At 36.9% G+C, this 17,027-nt stretch overlaps 1 protein-coding gene across 2 annotated transcripts in view; it reads left to right on the top strand.

The window, feature by feature from the left end:
* The window catches only part of hs3st1l1 (heparan sulfate (glucosamine) 3-O-sulfotransferase 1-like1), a 65,489-nt gene that overhangs the window by 28,523 nt on the left and 19,939 nt on the right, over positions 1-17,027 (top strand). The window contains exon 2 of one of the 2 annotated variants that reach the window (XM_079635547.1): positions 7,590-7,645. The exons of the other annotated variant lie outside the window; for it this stretch is intronic. The gene's annotated coding sequence lies outside the window, so the exon portion shown is untranslated. The remainder of the gene's footprint in view (positions 1-7,589; positions 7,646-17,027) is intronic. 2 annotated transcript variants of the gene reach the window in all.

Genomic DNA, 17,027 nt, shown 5'->3' with positions numbered 1-17,027 from the left:
AAATTGGGTTGAAACAACCCAGCATTTTTTAGAGTACTGGGTTATAGTTATTTGTTGTTTTAGCCTTTTGTTAAAACTTGCTGAATCTTTTGTGATTCATCTTTTTGTGTGTGTGTGATTTTAATGTAACTTACTCCAACTTAGATTGGCATAGCAGTGAGCCATGACCCCTTGACAAATTAAAGTTTCTGAACTTTAAAAGTTTACTTCACTCTTGATTTTGACATGTTTTTCAAGTATGCCCTGATTCTGTCTCTGCCCCCCCGGAGTGGAATATATTAGGGTTTAATTTAGGACTTTAATTTAAATGTATTTCATTGAAATGAGAATCTTATTATTTGTCCTTAGAGATTTTAAGATAATGAAGGAGCTTGCTTGTCTGGCGCTTTGACAGTGTGATGTGTAAAAGGACACAAATATGATAGATATGAAATACCAAAACTGATGAAGGCCTCTGATAAAGGAGCCTCAAGCCTTTTATAAACATTGCCCTTATGAAACATATGCAAATATCACAGGGTGGCGAAAGCATAGAACGCATATTAATGCATATATCTGAATGGTCAACCTTTCAGGAGTCAGAGTGCATGTTTTTAGAAATTATTTCCTGCTTCATTTGCAGTCACGAATAGTGCGTCTAATGGTGATTCAGAGTAAACAACAGGTAAATCATCCACGTTGGTCAGATTAAGCCATTAGCTCACCGGCTGGAATGTTAAATGTAGAGAAATGACTCATTTAATGTCTGATTACCAAATAATAGAGTGCCATAAACAATGGCCGACGCGCTGCGCCACATGCTAATTCTCCCCGCGTTCCCGAGATAACAGCCTCGGATAGGCTCTTAACGCATGCAGTTTTTATTAAAGCGTGCACAATACAGTGAAACAGTCGGTTTTGTTATTAAAAGACTCTTCGTTCTCGAGATGCGTCTTCATTATACTCGAGCACGCTCCGTGCAGATAACGCTGCCTCGTTTGCTCAGAAACCCCTCAATTTTCCCGCACGCCATAATGCAGAATCTTTCTCGTATGACAAGAGCACACCGTCTTCCATGTGCTTGCTGGATTACAAAGGTTAATCATCAATTTGAGGCTTATTATGGCCAAATAGTGGCAAGACTGCTCGAGCAGAATTGGAGCTGCCAGTAGATGGGACAGATATAATCGACCGGGCTGAGGACACGCAGTCCAGTGTAAATTGAAGTCCCTGTTGCATGATGATTAGAAGGTGTTTGATGGCTTAAACACATCTCTGTTGGATCATTGAAAATACACAGAGCAATCACGAGTCACTGGGCCGTATTGATCGCGTTTTGCTCCGACAGGAGGGACTCTAGTGAATTCTGTAGTAGCTCGGCAGAGAGAGAGAGAGAGAGAGAGAGCTGCACGGTGGGACTGAATTTTAGATTCTTGAAGATGGTACCACTATTACTAATGCGATTATTCAGGTTTAGTTTAATCAACTGCATAAATGTTATCCTGGTCTTACATTGTGTTATTTACTATTTTCTGGTGCTCTTAAGCAAGTTTCTAGTTGGTGGTGTTTGCTGTCAACACTATTCAGAACATAAGCCCTGACAACACCATAGCAACGTTCTAAACACCACTCAGGACATCTTAGAGATAAGCCCTAGCAACACCATAGCAACCAGATAGCAACATTCTAAACACCACTCGCAACATCTTAGAGATAAGCCCTAGCAACACCATAGAAACATTCTAAACACCACTCAGGACATCTTAGAGATAAGCCCTAGCAACACCATAGCAACCAGATAGCAACATTCTAAACACCACTCGCAACATCTTAGAGATAAGCCCTAGCAACACCATAGAAACATTCTAAACACCACTCAGGACATCTTAGAGATAAGCCCTAGCAACACCATAGCAACCAGATAGCAACATTCTAAACACCACTCGCAACATCTCAGAGATAAGCCCTAGCAACACCATAGCAACATTCTAAACACCACTCAGGACATCTTAGAGATAAGCCCTAGCAACACCATAGCAAGCAGATAGCAACATTCTAAACACCACTCGCAACATCTTAGAGATAAGCCCTAGCAACACCATAGAAACATTCTAAACACCACTCAGGACATCTTAGAGATAAGCCCTAGCAACACCATAGCAACCAGATAGCAACATTCTAAACACCACTCGCAACATCTTAGAGATAAGCCCTAGCAACACCATAGAAACATTCTAAACACCACTCAGGACATCTTAGAGATAAGCCCTAGCAACACCATAGCAACCAGATAGCAACATTCTAAACACCACTCGCAACATCTCAGAGATAAGCCCTAGCAACACCATAGCAACATTCTAAACACCACTCAGGACATCTTAGAGATAAGCCCTAGCAACACCATAGCAACCAGATAGCAACATTCTAAACACCACTCGCAACATCTTAGAGATAAGCCCTAGCAACACCATAGAAACATTCTAAACACCACTCAGGACATCTTAGAGATAAGCCCTAGCAACACCATAGCAACCAGATAGCAACATTCTAAACACCACTCGCAACATCTCAGAGATAAGCCCTAGCAACACCATAGCAACATTCTAAACACCACTCAGGACATCTTAGAGATAAGCCCTAGCAACACCATAGCAAGCAGATAGCAACATTCTAAACACCACTCGCAACATCTTAGAGATAAGCCCTAGCAACACCATAGAAACATTCTAAACACCACTCAGGACATCTTAGAGATAAGCCCTAGCAACACCATAGCAACCAGATAGCAACATTCTAAACACCACTCGCAACATCTCAGAGGTAAGCCGTGGCAACACCATAGCAACATTCTAAACACCACTCAGGACATCTTAGAGATAAGCCCTAGCAACACCATAGCAAGCAGATAGCAACATTCTAAACACCACTCGCAACATCTTAGAGATAAGCCCTAGCAACACCATAGAAACATTCTAAACACCACTCTGGACATCTTGGAGATAAGCCCTAGCAACACCATAGCAACCAGATAGCAACATTCTAAACACCACTCGCAACATCTTAGAGGTAAGCCGTGGCAACACCATAGCAACATTCTAAACACCACTCAGGACATCTTAGAGATAAACCCTAGCAACACCATAGCAACCAGATAACAACATTCTAAACACCACTCACAGCATCTTAGAGGTAAGCCGTAACAACACCATAGCAACATTCTAAACACCACTAAGGACATCTTAGAGATACGCCATAGCAACCACATAGCAACATTCTAAACACCACTCAGAACACCTTAGTAACCTAGCAACACCATAGCAACCACTTAAAAACTTTCTAAACAGAGGTCACCCCTGGCAACACCATTGCATCCACATAGCTACATTCTAAACACAACTCAGGACACACCACTCAGGACACCTTAGAGATAACCCCTGGCAACGCCATAGCAACACCCTAGCAACATGGCGGCAATGAACATCATCGCGGTATATTCAGGAAGCTCTACAGAAAGGCCGGCTCAAACCAGTGTGAGTTTCCATGTGGGTGATGATGCTGGCCAGTGAGGTTTGAGAGCACATGCTGGTCTCTCAGCAGGGAAGGTGCTTTGCATTCATCATGACTCGCAGTGCATTCACGGTTTACATTTGATCAGTTTGTGTGTGTTTTCTGTGAATCAAAGCCATGACCTTGACATTATTAGTGCTGTGTTTTTATCTCTGAATAACTTGCAGCCAGTGCTGTGCGTCTCCAGGATCCGCTCTGCGTTGCCAATGCAAGCGCTTACTCAGGGAAATGTAGTGGTTTAATCTGACGGATGTCAGTGTCAGAGTTGGCATTATGAAGAGACCTCAGCTGGAGGCGTTGCACATGAACACCTGTGTTCATCACATGAGAGTCTGAAGCGCTTCATCAAAAAGCCCGATGGAGAGTGGATGCAGATGTTTTTGCCGCCGGTCTTCCTTCGCTGAGCTCAAGACCTCTCACAGTGATTTCCACAGCGCGGCTCTCAGCAAGCCACTCGAGAAGAGCTTCTGAAGTGAGTGTGTGTGTGTGTGTGGCTTTCTAGAGCATTCCCATTCAGGTGAAGAAGAGCTGTGTTTTATGCCATGCATTGTTGGTCACAGCGATTGTCTTCTCCTCGATTGTCTTCCCAGATGGTTTAGTCATTGTTTCTTCAGGATGTTAGCAGGTTCATTAAGGATGTGCGAAACTGTACAACACCGCAAGGTTTTGCAAAATGGCATCTTTTTTCCTGGAAAATTAGTTTAAACATGTTTAAACAACTTATTTTGGACCCTATTGGCAGATATTTTTACATTTTGTTTGACATTTTTCAGACCACAGAACATTCCATATGTCATTTTGCATCTCAAGAAAATGTATCTTGATTTAAAAAAATTTATTGGAGTGAAAATACTAATTTATTTCCTCTAGTTATTTCTGGTAGATGCTGCAACAATTTGGTAGTAATTTTTTTTTACATTGATGGTCATTTAAAAGTAGCCCTTTGTTTTTAATTTTTGCAAGCAAAATATTAATAAAAAATATCATATTTATAAAACGGATTTCTTCTGAATTTACATTGTCAAGTGAAATATGGTTATAGTGAAATACAATATATATATATATATATATATATATATACATACACATATATATATATAACATATATACATTATACATATATATAAATAAACATCACAACAACTTTTAAAAAGACCTGATATACACACACAATCACACACACACACACACACACACACACACACAATCACACACAAATTACATATTTTATATAAATAAACATCACAACAACTTTTAAAAAGACCTGATACACACACACACACACACACACACATACAAATTACATATTTTATATAAATAAACATCACAACAACTTTTAAAAAGACCATATATATATATATATTTATGTATATGTTTTTGAACTGGTTACATGGACTAAACATATTTATTGAAAGGGAAAAATTGCCTTTATATGATTTTTGTAAGTCTTACTCGACTGTAAAGCATGTTTTATTGGAATGTCCTTCTTTAAATATTAAGCAATGACTTAAATCATAAAGTAAAGTTTTTAATGTTAAATATTAGAATTTTTATCAAATTGAAAGATTTTGTATAACTGTTCTTATTATTGTTGTTGCTATTTTTATTTGTTTTATATATTATTATTTTTTATGGAGATAACATTGTTAAATCATGTTAAATGTATACAATAAAGTGAAATATAATAGTTATTATGCTTATTTTAGATTCCATTGCTCTTGAGTTCGCCCTGAACATAGCCTTTCGATGCAGATACGGCATTAAATGATAAATAGAAATAAACCCGGATCTGTTCTGTTGACCTCCGTCCATGCGTGTCTAATCATAACTGTGCACATCCCCGGTCTTGACATCAGAAGGCAAACAGAAAGCTGATCGAGGTGTTTACACGCCTGTGTTTATGACCTTTCCCTGATAAAAGAGACGCGTTTGAGGCGTTTACGTGACTTTGCACATTATCAGCTTTTTAGCATAATCTCATATACATCTATTGGATTCAAAACCTCTACTAAAGTGACTATATTGAAGCGTGTTCATCTTGGTGCCGTGGCGTTGGCACAATGGCTCCATGTTGTGTGTGAAGTGCCTCAGTATAATGATGTTTGAAGCTGAGATGTGTGCGCTGGCCTATTTATCCTGTCAGCGTCTGACTGATGAAGTCTTCGGGAGGAACTGCTGCTTCTCCGAGTCTAATAGTTCAGAAAGTGAGTTGCTGTTGCAGAGGTTACGGGTTTAATTCCATGGACGGGTGACCGGGAACTGGAGAAATACTGAGATCAAAATCCCCTGCTCCATCACTGCCGGCCCTCCTGCAAAACACTTCACTACAGGAGAAAAAAATAACTAGTGCTGTTTTCGGCACGTTTGCATGTAGCTGGGTTTTCATTATTGTGAAATGTTTTGAAGTAAAAATTTATATATATATACAGTATAAGGGTTAGTTCACCCAAAAATGTAAACTCTGTCAGTAATGACTCTCCCTCATGTTGTTCCCCGTCAGACTTTCCTTCATCTTCGGGACACAAATAAAGATATTATTGATTAAATCTGAGCGCTGTCTCACTCCTCCAGAGGCTTCTGTTGTAATTGAAACTTGCCGGCCCAGAAAGTTAGTAAAGACAATGTTTAAAATAGTCAGAGTGACGACAGCGGCTCAACCTTAAGATTATCAAGCGACCAGAATACTTTTCGCGCTCAAAAACAAAAATAACGACTTTATTCAACTCTTGATTTTCTTCTGTGTGAGCCAGCGCAGCACTTCGTCAGAACGGAGGCTCACTATTGGCCGACGCTGGTCATGTGTGAGATGCTGGCCAATAGTGAGCCTCCGTTCTGACGTACGACCCAGAAGCGCTGCGCTGTTACACTACGTGAACTCACTCAGAGGAACACACAGAAGAACACATAGAAGTTTGAGTTTATGAAAATGTACAATGTAAAAAATGTAATTCATATTTTATATAAAATATATATTTTCAATCTAAATATGCAAAAAAAAAATCAAAGCCAAAAATCTGAACAAGTTGTGTTTCAAATGTTAGGTTGATATCTCAGTAAATAAGCGTTCAGTGAGATTTAGTTTGGGCGCAGTACCACACTTCTCCACTAGTGGACATCACTGCCCATATAAGGGCGCCGCCATCTCCATATGTGGTTTGAGTCTAAACCATTATTTTTACAATTTTCATACAATTTATGAAGTAGACATCCTATTCAGAAGTAGTGTTGGAAGTTTGGCAGATTTTGAAATGAATTCAACCTCTAAGAAACACAAAAGATCACATATGTGCATTATAGCTCGCTGCACATCACTAATGCTGAATCTATTATTATTTTCTTTATATTTAAAACATTTTCAGAGCTTTTTTTCTAAAAGAATTGAACGGAAGCTATCTTTTGAACTCTTGGCATGAAAACAAACTGAGGTTTCTACCATTCTTTCATGATTTTTCATGTTCATCACTATTTCAAAATAAAGGTCTGAACACGCCTTAGGAGTATGAACATATTCTTGTTGCAAATTGATAAATTACGGCTCCTCTGTCATTTATTTTGAAAATCAGTCACCAAATATGTAAACTAGAGATTGTAAGATAGAGTTTGTCAAGATTAGTTTAGGTTTAGTATAGGATATTACTGTTTTAAATATGGCGGTGGCCTATGCCAATATAAGGGGTTAAACTATAATGGCTGCAGTTCACTTAACGGCCACCGGTGTCGCTAATAACAAGCCCTTTTGAAGTTGTCGTTTCCAAATACTGCTAAAGTAATTAGGCCTCAAGGGGTCTTTTGTTGAATTAGATGTACTCTGCTATATGTCTATGTGATGTCTATATTGTTAAGATGTTGATTTTGATTCTTCAGCCTTGAAAGAGAGATGAAATATGGTCTCTCGGCCCAGTCCTGAATCCTAATCGCTCAGCGTTTTTTATATACGTGTTGTTTCCATAGAGCAAAGCAAATAATAGAGGTCCAGTCTGTTCTCAGATTATTGCTAATGGGTTTGTGTTCTCGGTGTCTTCTGTCTCTCTGTACTTCTCCAGCTCGACCTCAAGACATCGGTGTCTTTACAGTCATAGCTCCTCTTTGCAGGATAAAGGTTAGTCTTTCCTTTGTGCCGCAGTGCTTTTACTGTAAATCATACTTAAATGTCAGAACCACACTCGGGGCTTTTCTCTGGAAATGGTGCTGTTTGTGTGCCTTAAAGGAGTAGTTCACTTCAGAATTAAAATTTCCTGATAATTTACTCTCCCGCACGGCATCCGAGATGTTCATGTCTTTCTTTCTTCAGTCGGAAAAGAAATGAAGGTTTTTGAGGAACACACTCCAGGATTTTTCTGCATATAGTGACTTCTTCAATGGGGTCCAGATGTGAGTTTCAGTGCAGCTTCAAAGTCTCGACTCGATCCCAGCCGAGGAATAAGAGTCTTATCTAGACAAACCATCGGACATTTTATAATAAAAATAACATTTATAAACTTTTAACCACAACGCGCCGTTGTTTCTTCTGTCAACAAAACCAACGTGACTAACTATCTATTAGCGGACGTGAATGGTGATCATGGCTGATTTTGAGGAAATTTCAGATGATTTTTACTTGGTCAATATCCAGAGCAAGTAGCCATTTCTTCATCCGGTCAGCGTTTTTAATTGGACTTCTATGAAACATCATGGTATTACCTGGTCTCCCCTGTTTATTGTCACAGCTCTTTACAATACAGCGAAAACCCATGATTGTAAACTACGCTTTTACTATTTATAAATTGCTGACTCTGTTACCCAAACTCCTCACCACGGCGCGTCTCTGGTGCTGCGGTTATCACTCCGCCCAAGTAGCAGTGCTTCGCCTTCAGAGAATATAGTTCCCAGTATTTATACGGTTAAAATATGTCTGTGTCTCATGTGACTTTGTTTTTTGTACACTCTGTGACTATACAGATCACAACATGTAAATAGGAAAATGTTTGCATTATTTTGTCACTTATGTGGATTAGTATGCTAGCTGGAGCCATTTACATCCAGTCTTTGTGCTAAGCTAAGCTAGCGGTGGGTGCGTCAAACAGACTTATAGCACGCACGGAGATGAAAAAGGTATGTATGGACTTATCTAACTCTGGGGGATACGGTGAATAGGCTAAAGTCCCAAAAAAAAGGAGTGTTCCTTTAAGGCGAGACACGGCAGGCAAAAACATCGGGTTTTTTTTCACTGGTCAATTTTAAGATGTTGGGCTATTTGTCTTCAATAACATGTCTTCTTGATTTTTTTCTGCGTGAGAAAATGGATGTGTGGCGTGAGAGCGTGTGAAAAGGGCCAATTGCGTGAGTCTCACGTTCAATGCCTGACCGTTGGCAGCCCTGGTTTAAAATAGTCCAAGTGACTACAGCGGCTCAACCTTAAGTTTATCAAGCGATGAGAATACTTTTTGTGTTTACTTGTGGTGTACTACACGTTGTCTATTTGCGTCTGTAGATTTCTCCGATATTTCAACAAAAGTTGGCGTTTTAAATCATCATGATCCGCGATCTCTCTTTGCTTCCTTTTAATCTCTCTCTCTCCTGTACAATGCTGTGATTTAGGTGGTTTGTATTGTTGTTGCTAATGATTTGATAAGATATTGTGTCTGTAAATAGTTGTTTCCACTAAAAAAGTATGATTTTTTACATAAATCTTTAAATGCCGTTTTCTCAAAATGAGTTTTTGTCATTCTCCAGTATAAACGTCTCAGCCGATGTACACCAAACTCTCCAGTTACACACTTAGCAGTATTCTGAAGATATGTTCAGAGGGATTTGTTCATAAATCATTCCTGGCCTGATTTATGTGACATTTTAATAAAAAAAATATGGCAAAAATCTATTTTTTAAGGCTATGGACAGTACATTTTGATTTCCTAATGAAAGCATATATCCTGAAATCCCTCTGAACATCATCTTTCATCTTGTGTGTAATCAAAATGAAAAAAGAATTTTGCACACGACTTTATCATATGTTCAGATCTATCTACCGAAAATATATGCAAAATTGCGCATATTTAATGAGATAATGCCTAATTTGCATAATTAAACATACAAATTTCAAAAACTTGTAATACATATTTGTTATGAACTTGTGTAAGTAATCAACTGAGGAAGTTTCATGGTGATATCTATTATTTTAAAATTGTACCCTATTCACCTGTAGTGTCTCGCCTTAAATAAAATCGCATGTTCAGTATTAGGTTATGATATGACACCAATACTTCACCTCTGAATTAGAGTCGCACACTACTTTTAATGGTCATCACTGAGAATAGCAGAACAAATGAGTGTGTCTGAAGACGTCTTTTGAGGAAGGAGCGATGAGCAAAGCTAAATGTCATCATGTTTAAGCGATGTGTGTAGTGCATCATCTCGAACCCAAGGGCTTCTACACAACAACACAACGAGTCACTCCACATCTGAAGTGGTCCACGATAACAAGAGGTTGTTTGTCTATAATACAGCCATTGGCAGTTTGATAGAAAGTGTCATTGTGGTGTATTCACAGCAGATGTCTGGCTTCAAACGGGTCCTCTCGGCTGCAATCAGCGAAGACCCAGAAACCAGCGCCGCTAATTTGCGACAGCTGAGTCGGGATGATTACGCTATGTGGGTTTTGGAGGTCAGTCTATTCAATCACAGACCGCAACTTCCCTCCGTCGCTGAAAACTGAGGAATTAATGAGCACTTCTGCGCTCTGTTCGCTGTGTGTGTGTGTGTGTGTGTGTGTGTGTGTGTGTGTGTGTGTGTGTGTGTGTGTGTGTGTGTGTGTGTGTGTGTGTGTGTGTGTGTGTGTGTGTGTGTGTGTGTGTGTGTGTGTGTGTGTGATTTGGGATTGAAGGAATGTTTCGGGTTCAAGTGAACTTTTGCCAAATGTAATGTAAAACCAACTGTGAAATGCTGTTCGATGCATGAATCGTGTTTTTGTTCTTTTACTGTAATCATGTTTACAGTAATGCACTTACAATGGACGTTTTGAAAGTACAGACTTGTGTTGTTTTAGTATTTTTTTTTAATGCACTATTATAGTATTCATTCAGATTTTTAATTAGCTTTCATTTAAATTTTAGTTTTTGGAAATACAAAATGATTTTTTTTGGCCAAAGATAATGTACCAATTATTGGTGGTTTAATGAGGCTGTTATTTTTAGCCGATTTATATATGTATATATCGTTGCCAAGTCTCTTATATATATATATATGCATGCATGTATGTGTATATATATATATATTATTTATAGCCTATTTATATATGTATATATATATATGTATATATCATTGCCAACACTGTAAAAAATGTGGCTGCGATTAGTTAAAATTTGTTGAGATAACTTAAATATCCAACTTAACCAAACTAAACTTAAGTTAACTAAACTTAATATTTTAAGTCAAGCTTGGACACATACTTTTTAAAGTTGAAACAATGTTGGATTTTAAGTTGTGCTAAATAATCGCAGCAATTTTTTTTACAGTGAAGTCTCATATATATATGTATATATTCGTTTATTATAAAAAATGTGTTTAATAATTACAAATATTCAATCTACAATATAAAAATATTATATAATAAAGTTTTACTCATTTATTTTAAGTTTTATATCAATATATATTCTATATCTTATCTTAATGATAAATGTATCTTAATGAATGATATGTATATATTATATGTTTTTTGTTTATTTAAAATATTAATGCTATATAAAGACATATTTTATAATATTTATAACTTTTTTATTAATACATTTGTATTAAGTTTTATAGAAGATACAGCATATCAGAATATATAAGTTTTTATTAATTTGTCATTGTAGTATTTCAACTCTTATTTCAGTTAAATTTTTTTAATTTAATAGATTTTTATGTTTGTTTTTCATCTAATATTTATATTTTATTTAATCACCGCTTTATTACAATCACAATTAATCATTTTGAAAATTTCAAAAATCAGTCAGACAAAGATGGAGAGACTCAAGAAGAAGTGACACATGTAGAAGCAACAGGACATTTCTGAACGGTTAGTTGATGAATTTATGTAGTTTATGTGTAGTTATCTTCTAGTCATTGATTAGCATATTCTGTCTTGATAATCTATAAATCGTGTCCCGGGGGCGGGTTGGTGATGTCACTAACCTTGTGTAGTTCCTGCCAGCCGTTTGTAGTCCTTAAAAAGCTATTTCTATAAAAGCAAATATCTGCCTTTGCTCTGAACTTTGGGTGTTGTAACTTTGCAGATGTTGTTTATGATCAAACACAACATTACACACTAACTACAGTTAGAAAACACAACATTACACACTAACTACAGCTAGAGAACACAACATTACACACTAACTACAGTTAGAAAACACAACATTACACACTAACTACAGTTAGAAAACACAACATTACACACTAACTACAGTTAGAAAACACAACATTACACACTAACTACAGCTAGAGAACACAACATTACACACTAACTACAGTTAGAAAACACAACATTACACACTAACTACAGTTAGAAAACACAACATTACACACTAACTACAGTTAGAAAACACAACATTACACACTAACTACAGTTAGAAAACACAACATTACACACTAACTACAGTTAGAGAACACAACATTACACACTAACTAAAGTTAGAAAACACAACATTACACACTAACTACAGTTAGAAAACACAACATTACACACTAACTACAGTTAGAAAACACAACATTACACACTAACTACAGTTAGACAACACACATTACACACTAACTACAGTTAGAAAACACAACATTACACACTAACTACAGTTAGACAACACAACATTACACACTAACTACAGTTAGAAAACACAACATTACACACTAACTACAGTTAGAAAACACAACATTACACACTAACTACAGTTAGACAACACACATTACACACTAACTACAGTTAGAAAACACAACATTACACACTAACTACAGTTAGACAACACAACATTACACACTAACTACAGTTAGACAACACACATTACACACTAACTACAGTTAGAAAACACAACATTACACACTAACTACAGTTAGAAAACACAACATTACACACTAACTACAGCTAGAGAACACAACATTACACACTAACTACAGTTAGAAAACACAACATTACACACTAACTACAGTTAGAAAACACAACATTACACACTAACTACAGTTAGAAAACACAACATTACACACTAACTACAGCTAGAGAACACAACATTACACACTAACTACAGTTAGAAAACACAACATTACACACTAACTACAGTTAGAAAACACAACATTACACACTAACTACAGTTAGAAAACACAACATTACACACTAACTACAGTTAGAAAACACAACATTACACACTAACTACAGTTAGAGAACACAACATTACACACTAACTAAAGTTAGAAAACACAACATTACACACTAACTACAGTTAGAAAACACAACATTACACACTAACTACAGTTAGAAAACACAACATTACACACTAACTACAGTTAGACAACACACATTACACACTAACTACAGTTAGAAAACACAACATTACACACTAACTACAGTTAGACAACACAACATTACACACTAACGACAGTTAGAAAACACAACATTACACACTAACTACAGTTAGAAAACACAACATTACACACTAACTACAGTTAGACAACACAACATTACACACTAACTACAGTTAGAAAACACAACATTACACACTAACTACAGTTAGACAACACAACATTACACACTAACTACAGTTAGAAAACACAACATTACACACTAACTACAGTTAGACAACACAACATTACACACTAACTACAGTTAGAAAACACAACATTACACTAACTACAGTTAGACAACACAACATTACACACTAACTACAGTTAGAAAACACAACATTACACACTAACTACAGTTAGAAAACACAACATTACACACTAACTACAGTTAGAGAACACAACATTACACACTAACTACAGTTAGAAAACACAACATTACACACTAACTACAGTTAGAAAACACAACATTACACACTAACTACAGTTAGAAAACACAACATTACACACTAACTACAGTTAGAAAACACAACATTACACACTAACTACAGTTAGAGAACACAACATTACACACTAACTACAGTTAGAAAACACAACATTACACACTAACTACAGTTAGAAAACACAACATTACACACTAACTACAGTTAGACAACACAACATTACACACTAACTACAGTTAGAAAACACAACATTACACACTAACTACAGTTAGACAACACAACATTACACACTAACGACAGTTAGAAAACACAACATTACACACTAACTACAGTTAGAAAACACAACATTACACACTAACTACAGTTAGACAACACAACATTACACACTAACTACAGTTAGAAAACACAACATTACACACTAACTACAGTTAGACAACACAACATTACACACTAACTACAGTTAGAAAACACAACATTACACACTAACTACAGTTAGACAACACAACATTACACACTAACTACAGTTAGAAAACACAACATTACACACTAACTACAGTTAGACAACACAACATTACACACTAACTACAGTTAGAAAACACAACATTACACACTAACTACAGTTAGACAACACAACATTACACACTAACTACAGTTAGACAACACAACATTACACACTAACTACAGTTAGAAAACACAACATTACACACTAACTACAGTTAGAAAACACAACATTACACACTAACTACAGTTAGAAAACACAACATTACACACTAACTACAGTTAGAAAACACAACATTACACACTAACTACAGTTAGACAACACAACATTACACACTAACTACAGTTAGACAACACAACATTACACACTAACTACAGTTAGAAAACACAACATTACACACTAACTACAGTTAGACAACACAACATTACACACTAACTACAGTTAGAAAACACAACATTACACACTAACTACAGTTAGACAACACAACATTACACACTAACGACAGTTAGAAAACACAACATTACACACTAACTACAGTTAGAAAACACAACATTACACACTAACTACAGTTAGAAAACACAACATTACACACTAACTACAGTTAGACAACACAACATTACACACTAACTACAGTTAGACAACACAACATTACACACTAACTACAGTTAGAAAACACAACATTACACACTAACTACAGTTAGACAACACAACATTACACACTAACTACAGTTAGAAAACACAACATTACACACTAACTACAGTTAGACAACACAACATTACACACTAACGACAGTTAGAAAACACAACATTACACACTAACTACAGTTAGAAAACACAACATTACACACTAACTACAGTTAGAAAACACAACATTACACACTAACTACAGTTAGACAACACAACATTACACACTAACGACAGTTAGAAAACACAACATTACACACTAACTACAGTTAGAAAACACAACATTACACACTAACTACAGTTAGAAAACACAACATTACACACTAACTACAGTTAGACAACACAACATTACACACTAACTACAGTTAGAAAACACAACATTACACACTAACTACAGTTAGACAACACAACATTACACACTAACTACAGTTAGACAACACAACATTACACACTAACTACAGTTAGAAAACACAACATTACACACTAACTACAGTTAGAAAACACAACATTACACACTAACTACAGTTAGAAAACACAACATTACACACTAACTACAGTTAGAAAACACAACATTACACACTAACTACAGTTAGAAAACACAACATTACACACTAACTACAGTTAGAAAACACAACATTACACACTAACTACAGTTAGAAAACACAACATTACACACTAACTACAGTTAGACAACACAACATTACACACTAACTACAGTTAGAAAACACAACATTACACACTAACTACAGTTAGACAACACAACACTACACACTAACTACAGTTAGAAAACACAACATTACACACTAACTACAGTTAGAAAACACAACATTACACACTAACTACAGTTAGACAACACAACATTACACACTAACTACAGTTAGACAACACAACATTACACACTAACTACAGTTAGAAAACACAACATTACACACTAACTACAGTTAGAAAACACAACATTACACACTAACTACAGTTAGACAACACAACATTACACACTAACTACAGTTAGAAAACACAACATTACACACTAACTACAGTTAGAAAACACAACATTACACACTAACTACAGTTAGAAAACACAACATTACACACTAACTACAGTTAGAAAACACAACATTACACACTAACTACAGTTAGACAACACAACATTACACACTAACTACAGTTAGACAACACAACATTACACACTAACTACAGTTAGAAAACACAACATTACACACTAACTACAGTTAGAAAACACAACATTACACACTAACTACAGTTAGAAAACACAACATTACACACTAACTACAGTTAGAAAACACAACATTACACACTAACTACAGTTAGACAACACAACATTACACACTCACTACAGTTAGAAAACACAACATTACACACTAACTACAGTTAGAAAACACAACATTACACACTAACTACAGTTAGAAAACACAACATTACACACTAACTACAGTTAGAAAACACAACATTACACACTAACTACAGTTAGACAACACAACATTACACACTAACTACAGTTAGAAAAATCAAATCATAATCAACCACCTCTTTAAAATCTCACCTCACGTCGTGTGAATCGTGTTTATGCGCCACGGACACAGAACAAGTGTGTGTTTTAGTGTGTCGGCTCTTTAGTTTGAGGTCCAGCGGTCAAGAAGGAAACCGTCCAGAGATCCTTCGGCCCATCGACCGTGCGAGTCCGACAGGAACCGGTCGATGCGCTCCGCCAGATCAATCGCCGGCTTTCAGTTCCTGGACCTGACGAAAACCTCATCAGATCGGATGAAATCAAGCACTCGTTTATATTTAACACAACTGCGGTGTTTAGCGGCAGGTATTAAGCGTTAATGACACCGCGAGCGCAACCGAAGGTAAGGCGTGTGTGTGTTGTGTTTCCACAGATGGCTTCTGTTGTATCTGAGATCCACACACTCCTCTAATTATCCATTCTGCTGCCGTGGGTTTGCGTCGTAAAAGTCGATGCTCGGGGAGGACGAGGAGTGATAAAAAGCGTTATTGGGAAGGCAACCTCTCCGGCTCTTATCTCCCATAAACACTTCTCTGTGTTTTACAGCGCACGCTGCTCCGAGCCGAAGGGGGTACGGCCTTTATGAGTTATTCATAAGATCAGCGGAACAAGTGCAGAAGATGAAAGTCACGGGAAGAGAAGTTTGTTGTCTGATAAGCCCTTGTTATGGTGATAAGGCCTCTCTTCTTTTTGCCTTTGTGAAGCGGGTCCGGTTGGGGGTTCAGGGCCGCTCGGGTCCGGTTGGCGGTTCAGGGCCGCTCGGGTCCGG

This window comes from Phoxinus phoxinus, assembly GCF_949152265.1.
Source record: "Phoxinus phoxinus genome assembly, chromosome: 14".
Lineage (NCBI taxonomy): Eukaryota > Metazoa > Chordata > Actinopteri > Cypriniformes > Leuciscidae > Phoxinus > Phoxinus phoxinus.
This window is presented reverse-complemented; position numbering and strand designations above follow the sequence as displayed.